The sequence below is a fragment of the Glossina fuscipes genome, unplaced genomic scaffold (genome assembly GCF_014805625.2).
Source record: "Glossina fuscipes isolate IAEA_lab_2018 unplaced genomic scaffold, Yale_Gfus_2 121, whole genome shotgun sequence".
NCBI lineage: Eukaryota > Metazoa > Arthropoda > Insecta > Diptera > Glossinidae > Glossina > Glossina fuscipes.
In genome coordinates, this window is record NW_023998464.1 from 9,431,521 (window position 1) to 9,438,354 (window position 6,834).

Sequence of the window (6,834 nt, forward strand, 5' to 3'; positions counted from 1 at the left end):
TTTCTGGGGTTCTGATTTTTACAAACATATAGATAACGTTACTAAGCCATTCGCATACTGGAAATCGGGAAAATGTACGATCCTGGGTGAGATAACGGATCGAAAATCAAATTGGTGGAAGCAATTGTGTCAATATGCTTTTATTGAATGGTATTTAATTTTCTGGAAAGTTCTTCTTTCAGGTACAAGTCAATGCTGCTACCATGGTATAGCACCGGAGGATTCTCCCATTTCGGTTAACTTAAGAATAATGTGTTGATCAAATGTATATTATAATTTTCTATATACTCGTGGCAATTTATGAAGAATTTCCTAAACATTTTTATAGTTTTACTTTACTATCAGCAATATCTTGTGCTAACATGAAAGAATGTTAATATGGTGCTCGCATTATGGTTGGTTGAAAGTAAGCAGAAATGAAAAATTACCATGTTAAACGGGAAACATTAAAAGCGCTCATATGCGAAGAGACATTAATATTTAAGGATCGACAAGTTGGTGAACTTCACGCAATAATTGATGTTAAAATTGCTCTAAACCATGATCATGATTGGGATCATTAATGGATGTTTGCTCGCTGTTGTCCACCATAGTGCAAAGGGAAATGATCAGCTGCGTCCCTGACAACAAAGTAGCTCACACTGCCTGGTACGGTTTTCCACACCACCCGTCATAGGTGCGTTGCCAATTGCTTTGAACGGCTGGCTCCTCTTTAGGCCTACACCATTATACACTTTACATTACAAAAATAATAATAAATAAACAAATATAAGCCCCGTTTATACATAATATACGTACATAATACATAAAAAATACATATAAATAAATAAGGATTTCTGTTATTCCGGTGTGTTGATATCTGTAAAAGAGAAATATTGTGATTACTAAATTTTATATATAAATGATGATCGCAAGCTTGCTATTTGTATTGCATTCCGCTGAAGCGATAGTGCAGGCGTATACTTTTTTATTTAAAATGAAATAAAAGCAAATTAATAATTTATACATAATAATAAGAAAGGATAAACGCAAACTTACCTTTGGCATATCGCGAACTTTCGGGTATATGAGAGCTGCGAACGGCGGGGTTTTCTTCTTTTTTAATTAAAGTCTCTGTGCGGTGGCTACTTCCACTCCTGAAGGAACCTGCTTCTCTGAAGAAGGCAAGCTGAGCCAACACAGTTGCTTGCTCCAGGTATTTGTTGGTGAGGTTAACGTTTTCTCTTCACTCCTTTGCAACTTTTCGACCGCTCACCTCTTCGCAAATGTTATCTTCCGAATCGGTCAAGTCAGTCCCGTACCCGGTGAGGAGCTGCAGGTTGCTCTCTTCTTTGTTGCTGCGCTGACCTGTGCGGAGATCCTTGAAGACCTTCCCATCGAGGCTGAATGATGTAAACTCTTCTTCGATCTCGGGTTCAATTTCGTAGCTCATCTTGGTGATGAGCAGGTAATCATCTTTCGTTTTGAAGCCGCTTGAATGCTGTAGGTTCCTTAATCGGTTGAACAATTTTAGTATTTCTTCCGATGTCCTGGTTGTTTTTCTGCTGGAGGCAGCCTAGTGAAGAAAAATGTTAGTGAAGAAAAATTCAAGAAGATCCTGGCTTACCCTGTTGATGATATTTTTGATCCGTCTCAAAAGTTGTTCCCAAATAACCGCTCACAGCTTGCAGTTCGCCTTTGAGCTCTTCCCAATTGGTGGCCGATATGAAGCCCCGGTGAAAGACGTTTGCGAACTACACGAGCATTTGCAAGTTGCAGATGCGTTTGGCTTTGACTGCATTATTCTTGAAGACATTTGTATTAATTGCCGCTTGCAGCGCGGCTGAATTTATGTTAGGAAAAAATTGCACTATTTCGGTCACCTAACCTCTTGCATTGTAGTGTGCACGCTCTACGTCCATCAATACCCCACAACTCTGGGTATTGATGCAACAATGCACTAAAAATTGAGTCGGGCATTATCGCCATATAAATCCATAAAATATAAAAAAAAATTTTTACTTATAATAATATAATATAATAATGAGTATATAATATAATACCTGAAAAGAAAAAATAACAAAAACCATAAAAAACCGAAAGACTCTTCTTATAGTTCTTATCTATTGTGTCTATGACTGTGTCTATTATAAAATAAATGAGATAGAGTACAATGTTTTCTTTTTAATTTTAATTTATTTATATTTGTAAAGTTACATTTTTACATGATGAATTTAAATTTAAAATTAATAATAAGTATAACTACATACTAAACCCTGTAGACTAGATGTTATCTGTCCCGTTTTTTGATTTTTTAGATGTTTTTGGATTTTTTTCTTTTTTTTTCCACGGTTTTTTAGAGGTTGACGAAAGCTCTGCAATTCTGCTTCATAAAAAACACTTTACAGCTATCGTCAACCTGTCCTTGTAAATTTATGAAAAACCGGGAGGAATTTATTTGTACCACTGCTGCATAAATACATACTCAAATAAATAAATTCATGCGTAAGCAAACAAATAAGTACATATTAAGGCACAACTGATGCGGGAGGATTTAAACAGAGAATTTGTTGAGAAAAGCATTGTGAAAAAGAAGCTATCAGTGATAAACTAGAGAATTACTTAAATGAAAAATAATTCATGAAAAAGTCCACTATTTACTTAATTGAACAAAAGCCATTTTTCTCAAAATCAAACAGAAACTAAAGTTGATTTTTGAATTGTACGTACGTGTGTTAATTGCTTTTCTATAATTTTATTACCTATGCTTGTGTTCGTTTAAATACTAAATAAATGAATAAAAGACAATATTTATGCAAAACATGGCCAAATTACCTCCAATAGCATATAACGGGTATTTTATGATTTTAAGATCGAACTTGCTCATATGGTTAACCAGGAGTTAAATACATTTGTCTAAAAGATAAAAAGAATGCCACTATACTATTCCGAATGTAATGTGTATCCCATACAACTTTCTTTATATATTCATCAAACAACTACACTATTTTTGGTTTCTCTCTTATACGTTTCTGTGATTTCCATGCACAGGAACTTTATTATTTCGCCCTATTGATTTCGTTTCTTACTTATTAAAAATCTGTTTGAGGCACTAACTTCATTATAGTTTTGTTTTTTATGTCAATTTACAATGTTTTGATTGATATGTCTATTCAGTCTACTACTTCTATCGTCAAGCAATTAGAATGAAATCAGTTAAGGCTAGAGGCAATAATCCAATGTGAATTCATTTGTTTTCTAATTTACGCCTACATTTACATTGGCTAAGCTTAATCAAGATAAACTGCCTAGAGAAGCGGTTGCGGACATTAAAGCTTATTTCACCAAGTAATGAAGGCGAGTCAATAGCACCATTTATTACTTTGATTACAAAGGAGACGCCAAGAACAAAGCTACGTTCCTCAAAAGACAGTAGGGACAGCAGAAGCAATTTATTTTCATAGGGAGGAAGAGAGGCAATCGGATCCCAACCCAAATTTCTAACAGCAAGAATTGCTTTTGAACAAATTCAATTGAATCTACATAGCAGCTATATGAAGGAGATCACACAACAAAGGTATACTCGAGTATGAGTCTAACCAAACGCATGTATAGCCTTTTCGTAATGTAGGGATCATCAATCTCTTTGGACCACCTTTTTATAAAACCAAGCGCGGACCTAGCTTTGCTTAACGAGAGCTCAATATGCAAGTTAAAACGTAACCTATGGTCAAATAAAACGCTTAAATCTGTGAACGAACCGACGTCCTCTAACTTGCGCGAATCAATGAAATACTGAGTAATGAATAACTTTCTTCTTAAGAAAGAAAGCTTCTTACATTTATTTAGATTTAGTTTGAGAAGATTCAAAGAGCACCGTGCAACAAAATTATCCAAGCCTCCTTGAAGCTGATGTGATTGCGATTCAACAGAGAGGGAAGAAAACAGTTTCATATCGTCAGTGTACATTAAGATCTGGCTGGAATTAACCACCGATGGAAGATCGTTAATTTATAAACTAAATAAAATGGGACCTAAGTGACTTCCTTGAGGTTCGCCAGACATAACGTGAATTCATCCGCGGTGATGCAGTTAAACAAAACTCTGAAGGATTTATTGTGCGGATAAGAGCTTATCCATTTCACTAAATAGAAAAGGAACCCAGAGGCTTGGAGTTTAAAGATAAGTAAGTTATGATTAACCAAATCAAATGCTTTGCTTAAATCAGTATCAGTGCGAGAGCCATGCTAGTGTGGAGAAATATACGAATTAATGGCAAAGGCCAAAAACTGAGTCGAAATTCCCTCGAACAACTTGGCCAAGACGCTAAACTTGGCTATGCGCCTGTAATTCTCAACGAGTTGTCTACTTCCGCTTTTGTGAATAGGAATAATTAAAGCGCTCTTCCAACGCAAAGCGAACACATCTACACTCAAGGGCTGGTTAAAAATCTTTGAGGTAACGCCACATAACTCGACAGCGCAAGATTTAAGTACACATGATGGAATTCCATCAGGTGCAGGCTCACAACTATATTTTAGAGAACTCAACCCTTTAAAAACGTCATCTTCCGAAATAACCAAGTTAGGAATTGAAACCGAGTTAGTTATAGGATATGGGTAGTTTGCTGATAAATCGAAATTAGCAATCGAAAACTTTCGTCGGAAATATTCAGCAAACAGATTTGAGATTTCAAAATCATCCGAGGAATCAGAGCCATTAAAAGAAACATGAGAGGGATATGTGGAAATTTTTCTTTTAGAGTTAACAAATTTAAAAAAGCATTTAGGATTAGCAAACAGAGAGGATTTAATGAATTGAAGGTATCTGCAGTAATAATGATGGTTGAGGGAGTTAAATCTATGCCTCGACACCTGCTTCGAGGTAGGCACTGCTTGATCGGAACAGATGCAGCACGTGCAAATGCGTATTCAGCTCTCATATTCAATGTACAATTCATTTATTTGCGTTATAAATATAGAACCTACGACAAAGAATAGAGAAAATGTTGGAAAACATTTATTAAAATTCATAAAATTTTCATAAAGCAAAACATAACGTATGCATATGTCTATATACATATTGGCCTATAATCGAGAAAAAAATCAAAACAGCCTACAAAAGCAATAGCGATTATATTATAAATTAATATTGCGCCGCCAAAATGAATAACGCAGGTGTACAATATGCGTTATTCAGTAGATTAGTAGAGGCTAGAAATTGTCAATTTGTTTCAAAAGGCTGTAGATCTCTAATCAACTTTCGCATTATGTTGACTTCATTTGTTCAATGATTCATTCACTAGTTAACTAATTAATTAATTCGTTCACTTGCGCAAGCATTCATTCCCTCAACTCATTCCAACTTGTCGCTTTTATTTTATAACCAAGTCGCTGGTATTATTACGAAAACATTAATCATCAGGTCAGGTAGTGTTCACTATATTTATTTTACAATTAACGCATTTTTGATTCATTATTCACTCCTTCACTCCTTTACTCATTCACACATTCACTCATTTGTTCATTCATTCATTTATTTGCCCATTCATTATGTTAATTTAAAAAAGAAAACTAGTTCCAATGAAAACAAAGATATATGAAAAATATTTCACCTGGTTGGAAAGTGGTTGTATGTTAATGCTAATAATGCTAGCTAAATTGTTAGCAACTAGACACACCAACGAGATTCCCAGGTGAATCTCGGATGGGTCTCCTTGACAAAAAATAAAATATATATGAAATTGTAAATAATAAATAAATACACCTCCCGTCAATCCTCTAATATTACTTGAAGCTCCTCTTTTCTATATTTATTCTATAAACTTTTACTTGTATAAATTATTTATATTTATACAACTTTTATTATAAAATACCTTACACTTATTTAAGTTACTAATTGCTATGTTTCCTAAAAAACTTTTTTTACTCTAAAGTTTTCTAATACATTAAATTTTTTTCTAATATTTTGGGTTTTGTTTTAATTTAATTTTTTGTACATTTTTTACAAACGTTTTCTTCAAACTGTCAAACTGGAGTTTGTAGTTATTTGACATTTACATATTTACTGATAAGATACAAATATCGCAAGGATAAATCTGCTAGCTTGGAAATGCAAACTTTATAGTAATAATAACAACAGTACATATTTTTGTGGAATTTGAATGGCACTATGGTAAAAATGAAGTCCAAAGATGAATACGAAATACAAGAGCTTATATGTGTGTTTTGTTCCGAGACTTGGCAAGTCGACGCGTTTGATTTTGCGCTATACCACGTCTAGCTATTGTATACTCGGAGTGACCGGCTGAACAATCATTTAATTTAATCTTTTTCTTTTCTACGGTTGGACGGATTATGAGGACAGCGAAGACCTTGTCATGAGACTCGGTACTTTCATTGCCGGCTGAGTATTTGTCTTCTTCTGACAAAGAAATAAAAATAAAGTAAAAAGAAAAGTCCCGTCGGTTGTCTACCGTCCGTCTGTCCACCGTAAGTCAGTCTGTAACCGTCTGGAGTCCTCCCTACAGTGCCATCATATGCACACCCCTTCGTCTCAGCCACAGCGGTGGCAGCTCGCGCTTAGCCACTCATCGGGGACAAAAAAATTAAATAGACTAAGAATGACTTACCATACAAGCATCGGCGTCGGTGCAGTGTCGGCCGCGGTAGCTGCTACATCCGTAATCCCTGCTCCTCTTTCTATTAAGCCTTTTTCACTCCAATACAAACCTTAATTTCCATTGCTGTGTGCGTAGGTGCACGCGGGTAAACGCTGTTTGCAATAATAAACTGGGATCTTTTTGATAATAATGTTGAAGAACTTTTTTATTAGCAATTTCCTGAGTTTTTATAA